The sequence below is a fragment of the Monodon monoceros genome, unplaced genomic scaffold, assembly GCF_005190385.1.
Source record: "Monodon monoceros isolate NGI ecotype Baffin Bay Population unplaced genomic scaffold, NGI_Narwhal_1 Super_Scaffold_16, whole genome shotgun sequence".
In the NCBI taxonomy this organism is placed as follows: Eukaryota; Metazoa; Chordata; class Mammalia; order Artiodactyla; family Monodontidae; genus Monodon; species Monodon monoceros.
This window is the reverse complement of record NW_021703772.1, coordinates 65,430,892-65,440,907: the sequence shown is the minus strand read 5'-3', so window position 1 is coordinate 65,440,907 and position 10,016 is coordinate 65,430,892.

Genomic DNA, 10,016 nt, shown 5'->3' with positions numbered 1-10,016 from the left:
CCAGACACCGGACGCAGCACTGCGGGCGAGGGCCAGCCCGGAGACTGCGCCCCTCCTTCCGGGGCGCGCCCAGGGAAGCAGCGGCCCCGCCCCGGTTATCCGGCCCCTCCTCGCTCCCCGCCCTTTCCCCACCCTCGCTCCCCGCCGCCCTCCACTCCCGCAGGGGGCGCGGGGCGGGGACCCAGCCGGCGAGGTATTGGAGATGCTGCAGTCTCTCTACTGTGCGCTAGTAGAAGGCAGAGGAGGAGATGGCAAGACCGTACTCCCTCACCTATCCCATTGGGTGGGGCGCGCGCGTGTGTGTCCAGGAGCCAGAAGAGCCCTTCCCTTACCTCACTCCGCCCCCATCACCCCTTCCTCCCTTCCTGCTCAGCAGAATCTGCTGAGATTTCCGAGAAGTCACTTACTGCGGCTTGACGGGGAGCTGGAGAGAACTACGGGCAGAGGAGGTGGGGACCGATGGCAAAGGCCCAGCCATTGTCTCCTGGGCCCTGGGCACCGAGGATTCAATACTGGGAATCGGTTCCTTCCCTGGGACTTTGCCCACGGAGGCTGGGTTGGTGGCGCGCAAGACCTGTCTCTAGGCTGCGATTTTTCTTTTCTTTTTTATGATAGATCGATCGGGTTGCCAAGTCTTCCAGGGAAGCAAAGAATGCATTTTCTTTCAAAGGCGGAGAGAGGAGCCCAAGTCGCCGTGGGTTGAGAGGGGGACCTGGGGCAGAGGGGACTTGCCTTCCCGGACCTGGGATCCGCTCATCTGGTTACACCATCAGTCATATAGGTTCTGACTTTCAGAGCTGGGTAGGAGCGACTGTGAAAAGAAATCTTTATAAATCATTTTGTGCGATGTGTGTGCGCGCGCGCGTGTTTTCTACAGCAGCCTGCTGGGAGGAAGGCGATGAAAACAGGATAGAATTATCTTTCTCAAAGAGAAACAGGAAGTTTCCACCAAGGGGAAAAATCGAAGGATTAAGACGTTGAGGCAGGGTAGACTTCCGGATCCCGGCCTTATAAAATGGACAGATCACTTAGCTGTATAAATATGAATGATGGGCATTTGCAGCTATAGTGTAATTTGCTTCCACTCCTATTATGGAAATGATACTTAGTGGGAAACACACAGGATACCAAGTCCCAGGGTTTACCTTTCTGGGCCGCTTACTGAGCTTCTGAGATTTGCCCTGGGGCTTTGGACCTTAACATTCTTGATTTGTAAGATGTGCTGTTGAAGGAAGGAAACTGTCAGTTTCTGAGGCTTTCCACTGAAGAGTGAACTGGGTCACTGGGACCTAATTCTCAATGCCATGTCATGGCCAAGTCACTTTCTCTTCCTTCATTGTTTGCAGACATAAGATGAAGAATTAACTGTACTAGGAGACACAGCCTTTTTTATTAGATGCAGTAAAGCCACTGTCTTTTCTTACCAACTTGAAGTGGAGTCTCCCTTCAACTAAATTGTCTGATGCACAGTCACTGAGATGTAAGATGAGCTCAATCAACCCTTTCTCTTACAGCTCTCTCCATTTCATTAGGGAATAATCCATATGACATTCAGAATAATTAGAACCCACAGAATTTCAAATCCATGTTATTTTTTCCTTAAGAAGATAAATTAGAACATTAAGGCTCTAGCTGATTAAGACAAAGAAAAAATGATCAATGCCTCTGAAATTATAAAATTTATTAGTATGATTAACACAGATTTGATCAAATTCCAAAATACTCAAAGCTTTAAAGAAGCAATCAAGAACAAACCAAAGTATCATATTATAAAATACAGTATAGAGTGAGTTTATTGGATTTGTTATTCCTAGAGATGGTGAAAAATGAAGACAAAAGTAGAGTCAAGATGAATTGAAAAATGATGGCACCATATGGAATTATAGGAAATTAGAGTCACTTTTGGTGGTTAATATCATGTAGGACTACCCAGAAAACTTCACTTGGGATAGTGATGAGATACTAGGCTGGGTGATCCATTGGTTTGATGAAGTGTAGCAGGTTTTCTTAATGACCAAAATTTTCTCCCACCTGTGTGGTAGGAAAGGGATTTGGTATCCCTCTCCCCCTGCCACTAAGAAAATAATAAATAATATATACCATGCTTTGCCACTCTAAAAATCTGTTCAATATACCTAGGTTCTTATTAGGGGTCTTCAAAAATAAAACCTCCTTGGTTTGTCTGAGGGGTCCCTGGTGGGATTTTACCTGTGAATTCATTGGCAAAGCATGGTGTATATTATTCATTATTTTTTCTAATTCTCTTTCATCTCCCAACTATTTATTTACCATCCATCTATTTACTTTATGTACCATTTTCAGTCTTGCAAGAATTTGTAATCTGTTGCCTTTAGTCTATGCTGTCTGTGTTTTTATTGCTCTTTTGGCAGTGCTGGGATTTTTTGTCTCTGTTTAAATTCAGAAAAAGACTCTCTGAGTCTCCTATTGAATATTACACTAAATACCCCTAAGAATTCACCAAACACTAAGTGATGGTGTCACATGTAGACATAAGTAGATAGTGCCATTGAGAAGGTTAAAGGGTAGGCTTGAATTATGGGAGGCAGAGAAGAACCCAGTTGAGCCAGCCAACAACCAATAAATTCTTGGACTATTCACAACTGATATTCTGTAATTTGGGTAGAAAAAAGTAGGGATGTTTATACTTTGAAATTGACTAATATTATACTTCAAAACCAGAACAAGAATGAAGAATTTTGTTTTACTTGGTAGTAACATGGAAATCCACACATCTATCTTTTCCACAATTGCCACTCCAATTTTCAAAACTACAGAAGTTTCTGGAAAAGAGGTAGATAGGCAGTAATATGAGACAATAAACTAAGCAATACAGTACTGGCAGAGTTTTCTCATTAAATAGGATTAGAAATATCTATTTATCTTCTAACATCTGCTACATGGCAATATTCTAATTTGAGGAAAAACAATTACACTGTTGTGAAAATGGAGGAATAGAGCTATAAGTTTTTGTGTATACATAGCTAAAATGTAGGGTTCAGGACTTCCCTGGTGGCATAAGACTCCATGCTCCCAATGCAGGGGTCCTGGGTTCGATCCCTGGTCAGTGAACTAGCTCCCACGTGTATGCCACAACTAAGAGTCCGCATGCCACTACTAAGGAGCCCATGTGCTGCAACTAAGGAGCCCTGGAGGCATAACTAAGGAGCCTGTGTGCCACAACTAAGGAACCCACCTGCCACAACTAAGACTTGGTGCAACCAAATAAATAATTTTTTTTTAAGTAGGGTTCAGGGACTTTCCTGGTGGTGCAGTGGTTAAGAATCCGCCTGCCAATGCGGGGGACACGGGTTCGAGCCCTGGTCCTGGAAGATCCCACATGCCGCAGAGCAACTAAGCCCGTGTGTCACAACTACTGAGCCTGCGCTCTAGAGCCCGTCAGCCACAACTACTGAGCCCGTGTGCCACAACTACTGAAGCCTGCGCGCCCTACAGCCCGTGCTCCACAGCAAGAGAAGCCACCGCAATGAGAAGCCTGTGCACTGCAACAAAGAGCGGCCCCTGATCCCTGCAACTAGAGAAAGCCCGTGTGCAGCAACAAAGACCCAATGCAGCCAAAAATTGATTAATTAAATATTTTTTTTAAAGTAGTGTTCAAAAGTAGAGTTTCAAAGTAGGATTAAAAAGAACTAGAGCTATAATTAAAACACGGTGCAATAAACAAGGAAGACTATCAGACATAAGCTGAAGTGATAAGATGGACAAATTATGCATAATGAAACAACAGAAGAAAAGCAGTTTCCTAAAAATGTATCAACATCAGAGTGTTTACTGATCTAATTTGACATGGTCTTGGCCGTTGTGCCAGTAAACTCATGTAAAGAAAAATAAATGTGTTTTGTTTTGCATGCAGTAGATGCTCAGTAAATATATTGATTGATCAATTATTCATGAAGAATTCCTCTCACAAGGTCAAACAGCCCACGGATGGGTCCTTTACCAGAGCAATGCTTTTGTTGATGATGTGCTTTCTTTTCAATTGTCCTTGATCAAAACCACTGTTATCCAAGTCCCCTTCTTGCAGAAGCCTTAAACTAGACAAGGTTACACAATATATGAAACCTTTGCTTTTAGACATTGGGGCAACATGATATGCAAAACTGTGAACCCTGAGAGAAAGGAAATAAACAAGGTGAGTTGGTGATCGTCCCAGTTTACTACATGAAATTGGTTTTCAGACTGAAGCAAAGAAAGAGGAAAACCCCAAAAGAGCTCCACAACCTCCCTGAGTTGAGAAGACAGAAACTAGAGTTTAAGAGGCTGAGGCAGCTGGAATCTGTGGTCTAGAGAACCAGAGAGAAGGGAACTGCATAGAGAGTATGCCAGGGACCTGCAGAGGTGACCCTCACCTTTTCTGGTTGATACTGATGTGCCATTGTGTGAGAACAGACATACCTAAGGCCAGGGAAAGAACTAATGGCAAACAGCATGTCAAAAAATTCCTGGACCTCACACAGGGCTAGAAATAGTATTCCCCCCAGCCAAAGTGGAAAGATCTCGTCACATGTGAGATATTGGTAGAATCCTTAAAAGGATATGGTCTTAGTAGTGGGGCTAAATTAACTTTAAAGTTGCTCTGGATTTACAGCAACAAAGCTTAAAAGCAAGACAAAAGAATCCAACCGGTTTCAACTTGCTTAATTGCTAACCAGAATAAAATTTAACATTTCTGAAGGACCTGAAAACATAAAATTATCACTGATTGGCATCCATTTAAAAAAAATTACCACACTTGCAAAGAAAAGGAAAATACGAACTATAGCCAGGAGACAAGTCGATTAAAAGTCATTTCTGGAAAAAAAAAAAAAGTCATTTCTGGGAACAGACCCAGAAATGGCAAAGACGGTGGAATTAACAGATTAGGACATTAGATTGCATATTATGTGTGTTTTGAATGCCCAAGACAGTAGAGAAAAATCTGAGCACGATGAAGAGAGGGAAATAGAAGATAATAAAAAACCCCAAAATTGAACTTCTAGATGTGAAAAATACAATATAAGAAATTGAAAATCCATGGTATTTAAAAGTAATACTCACTTGGAAGAATATTTAAGGAATACATATGCGTAAGGTCGGATCTTAACAAACAGCACCGCGAAACAGAGGAAAGCTTCAAGTGAGCTTTATTAGGGAGCGCTCGCGGGCGAGGTTCACTGGTCCGAGAGAAAGGGGCCAGAGAAGTCGCACCCGGGCGAGGGGTGGGCAAGATTTTATAGGGGAAGAAGGGAAAGGGGTGTGGTGAATCTGCGAGGGCGCAGGGTATTCCTTATTTGGTGGTCTTTTCGGGTATCCTGGGGGACCGTTAGTCCCGCCCCTCGAAAGGCGGGAAGGCTGGGCTGGGTTCAAAGTCCCCAGGTCAGTTCCTGGAACTGGGTGGTCCGGAATGTCTCCAGGGCAGTTTCTGGAACTGGGTGGTCCGGAGAATTTTGGTCTGATGCAACCTGTGAATCTGATTGTGTTCCCCTGCCTCGGGCCAGTTGGCCTTACAATATGTATACGCAAAATAGAAAAGTAATGACTCCTGTAATCCTGAATTTCATGTACGAACTGTTTTATTTGAGGTTGACCACTGTCTTAACAGACTTTTGTCTGTGTAAACAAATATAATATTATTTGAAACAATAAAATAGTAATGCATAATTTTTTGCCGTTATAATAATTCAAAGTTTTGACCATATTTAACTTCGCAATAAGTATTTTAATATATTGGATTTACCTAACATATTATATTAATATTTATATTTATTAAGTTCACTCTCAAGGTTTAGAAATTTTTGTCCATTAAAGATATATAAAACAGGCCTTGAAGATAGTTCCAAAAGAAAAATTTAAAAATATTTCAGCAATTATCATTAGTGAAATCAAGATGTAACTTCCCAAGCTGCTACTTTAAAGGTGGTAACAGCTATTTAAATGTATTAACTCCGGTATCTTTACTAAATTGAAACTTCCATTATGCAACATTAAATGGAGTTTACATAACTGGAGTTTATATAGGCATTTTTTTGGTGGTTGTTTTGATTGTTGTCAGAAGTAGACTGTTGGCAAATTCGAACGTGTAGTCTAGGATGTGGTAATAACTGAATTTTGCCAGAGTACGAGATGTTAAAGCAAAGATGGGATGGGGTATTTGAGAAAGAAGAAACAATGGAATGAATGTTCCCAGTTCATGGATCAGAAGTTCTGAGTGATTTAGAAAGACCTAAGAGAGGGGTCAGCCTGGGGAGGTCTCCAGGAGCCCAGCGTTCAAAGGGTCTGAGATACATTTGCAAGGACTTGTTTGCTATTTATAGACCCCATGTTCTAAGCGCTAAGTTTGTTGTTTAAAGATTCCCACACTGCAACTTTTCATCATGTAAATACTAATTAGTTAAGGTTTATCTTTGAAATCACAGATTTTCAAATGATCAGATTATCATTGTAGTGGGGAGTTTTGACAATTAAAAAAAAGGTTTACTTCGGTGTGTTTTAAGCAATTCAGTAAATAGACTCAAAATTTCTAGCAGTGAGGAAAGATCAAAAAAAAAAAAAAAGAAAAAGGAAACCAGATTTTCTTTAAAACCAAATGTATTTGTGTTATGATGACTAGGATATGGTAAATTTTAAATTTGAATCCTGTTTAAGCAATGTCTAAAATAGCTACCTATTCCAAAAATATTTTGGGAGTGCATCATTATGTGAAATGTAGTGAAGATAGACTGAATGGTAAATAATACTATGTTTTTTAAAATGGTCAGTATATTTTTATAAAAAATTCAGGAAAGTAGTTAGGTTTCACACTTAAAATTATTTTTGTCCTTGCCAGTGAGATTAATAACACTTGTTTACTTTTTAATACATAGTAGACATTGTTTTTAAAACTCTACTTGTTCAACCCATTTAATCCATACAACAACTCGTGGAAGTAAGTAGTATTATCATCCCCATTTTTGCAGGTAAGAACATTTAAATGTGAGAGGTTAATTAACTTTCCCAAGGTCACCCAGCTAATATGTGGAAGGGCCAAGGTGTCAGCCTAGGTAATCAGGCTCTGGAGTCTGTGCTTAAGCACCAAGAGATACTAATCCCACAGGGAAATGGCTATTCTATGTCTTGTAAAGACAGTATACACATTAAGAAACATAAAATTACAATTAAGAAAAATTGGCCAGGCTACATTATAATTATGAATTGAAAATAAAGTTGGTAATTGTAATGTAGAAGAACAATATAAACATAAAGTAAATCTCTCAGTAGTTCATTTATTTACAAATAAACATGTTAACTGAAATCAAACAAGTCAGAGAAGTTCAATTGCATTGTATTATGGTGGAGAGAATACAGAAGCCATTTCCTGACCTACCAATTATGACTGTGTCCTTCATTGCACAAGTCTCCTAATCTCTGTGTATTTCACTTTTCTCCTCTCTAAATAGGAAGGCTTGTACTAATTATTTTTAAGATCCTTTCTTTGCTAACCTTTTAGATTTCTTTTAAATGAATATGTGTAGTTTTTCTAAGTCAAATTTAAATCGAATATTCTTTCATTGAAACGTTACCTACTGGGGAATTGTTGTTTGTAAGCAGCATGTATTCAGTATTCATATTTTCTCTATGATGGCCACTTTTGGGAGATGTTATCAAAATGGCTAATTAGTGTCTATTGTTACAAGTTAAGAGAAATAATCAAATGAGGATTAATTGAATAAAAGCCATAGACTCAAACGTGAAGTTATCCTTACAGCACTGGATTATGACTCATTCCTTCAGAGGTACCTCAGTCAAATTCTAGCATGCTGCATACAGTGGACATTCTGTATATACTATTGATTTGCACACACAAACTATTTCCTCCTCACACATTCATTTTGATAAATGCTATATCTACTGCCACCTGGTGTTCAAAATATGTCAAGTGTTTTAGAAAGTCATAAAAATCTTTTACACTGTTTTCTTTTTCTTCTATTTTTGTTTTACTTTATTTTTTTAGGGAAGTTCTGGGTTTACAACAAATCTGAAAGGGAGGTACAGAGCTTTCTCATATACCCCCTGCCCCCATGCATGCCCAGCCTCCCACATTATCAACATCACTCACCAGAATGGTTTATTTTTTACCAAGGATGAACCTACATTAATGCATCATAATCGCTCAAAGTCCGTAGTTTACCTTAGAGTTCACTCTTAGTGTTGTACATTCTATGGGATATTGGACAATTGTATAATTACATATGTCCATCATTAAACTATCTTACAGAGTATTTTCACTGCCCTAAAATTTTTCTATGCTCTGCTTCTTCATCTCTTCCCTCTCCCCCTCCGCCCTTGGCAACCATTGATCTTTTTATTGTCTCCATAGTTTTGCCTTTTCCAGAATGTCATATAGTTTGAATCATACAGTATTATGTACCTTTTCAGATTGGTTCTTTCACTTAATGATATGAATTTAAATTTTCTCCATGTCTTTTTATGGCTTGATAGCTCATTTCTTTTCAGCACTGAGTAATATTCCATTGTGTGGATGTACCTTGGTTTATTTATCTATTCATCTGCTGAAAGATATCTTGGTTGCTTCCAAGTTTTGGCAATTATTAGTAAAACTGCTGTAATGTCTGTGTGCAGGTTTTTGTGTGAACATAAATTTTCAGCTCTTTTGGGTAATATCAAGGAGGACAATTGCTCAATCATGTGCTAAGAGTAAGTGTTGTTTTGTAAGAAACTGCCAAACTGTCTTCCAGAGTGGCTGTACCATTTTGCATTTCCGCTAGCAATGAATGAGAGTTCCTGTTGTTCCACATTCTCGTTAGCATTTGGTGTGGTCAGTATTACAGATTTTGGCCTTGATAGGTGTGTAGTGATATCTCATTGTTATTTTAATTTGCATTTTCCTGGTGCCATATTATGTAGAGCATCTTTTCATATTCTTATTAGACAGCTGTATATCTTCTTCAGTGAGGTAGCTGTTAAGGTCTTTGGCTCATTTTTAAATAGGGTTGTTTGTTTTCTAACTGTTGCATTTTAAAAGTTCTTTGTACATTTTGGATAACAGTCCTTTATCAGATGATATGTCTTTTGCAAATATTTTCCTCCACTCTGTACTTATCTTCTAATTCTGTTGATATTATCTTTGGCAGAGTAGAAGTTTTTACTTTTAATGAAGTCCAGCTTATCAGTTCTTTTTTTTCATGGACTGTGTCTTTGATGTTGTATCCAAAAAGGCATCACCATACCCAAGGTCATCTGGGTTTTCTCCTATGTTATCTTCTAAAAGTTTTATAATTTTACATTTAAGTCTGTAAACAACTTTGAGTTAATTTTTGTGAAGGGTGTAAGGCCTGTGTCTAGATTCATTTTTTTGCCTGTGAATGATCAGTTATTCCAGCATTGTTTGTTGAAGAGATTACCTTTTTTTTTTTTAAACATCTTTATTGGAGTATAGTTGCTTTACAATGGTGTGTTAGTTTCTGCTTTATAACAAAGTGAATCAGCTATACATATACATATGTTCCCATATCTCATCCCTCCTGCATCTCCCTTCCTCCCACCCTCCCTATCCCACCCCTCCAGGTGGTCACAAAGCACCGAGCTGATCTCCCTGTGATATGCGGCTGCCTCCCACTAGCTATCTGTCTTACGCTTGGTAGTGTATATATGTCCATGCCACTCTCTCGCCTCGTCACAGCTTACCCTTCCCCCTCCCTATATCCTCAAGTCCATTCTCTAGTAGGTCTGTGTCTTTATTCCTGTCTTACCCCTAGGTTCTTCATGACATTTTTTTTTCTTAAATTCCATATATATGTGTTAGCATATGGTACCTGTCTCTCTCTTTCTGACTTACTTCACTCTGTATGACAGACTCCAGGTCCATCCACCTCATTACAAATAGCTCAATTTCGTTTCTTTTTATGGCTGAGTAATATTCCATTGTATATATGTGCCACATCTTCTTTATCCATTCATCTGATGATGGACACTTAGGTTGTTTCCATCTCTGGGCTATA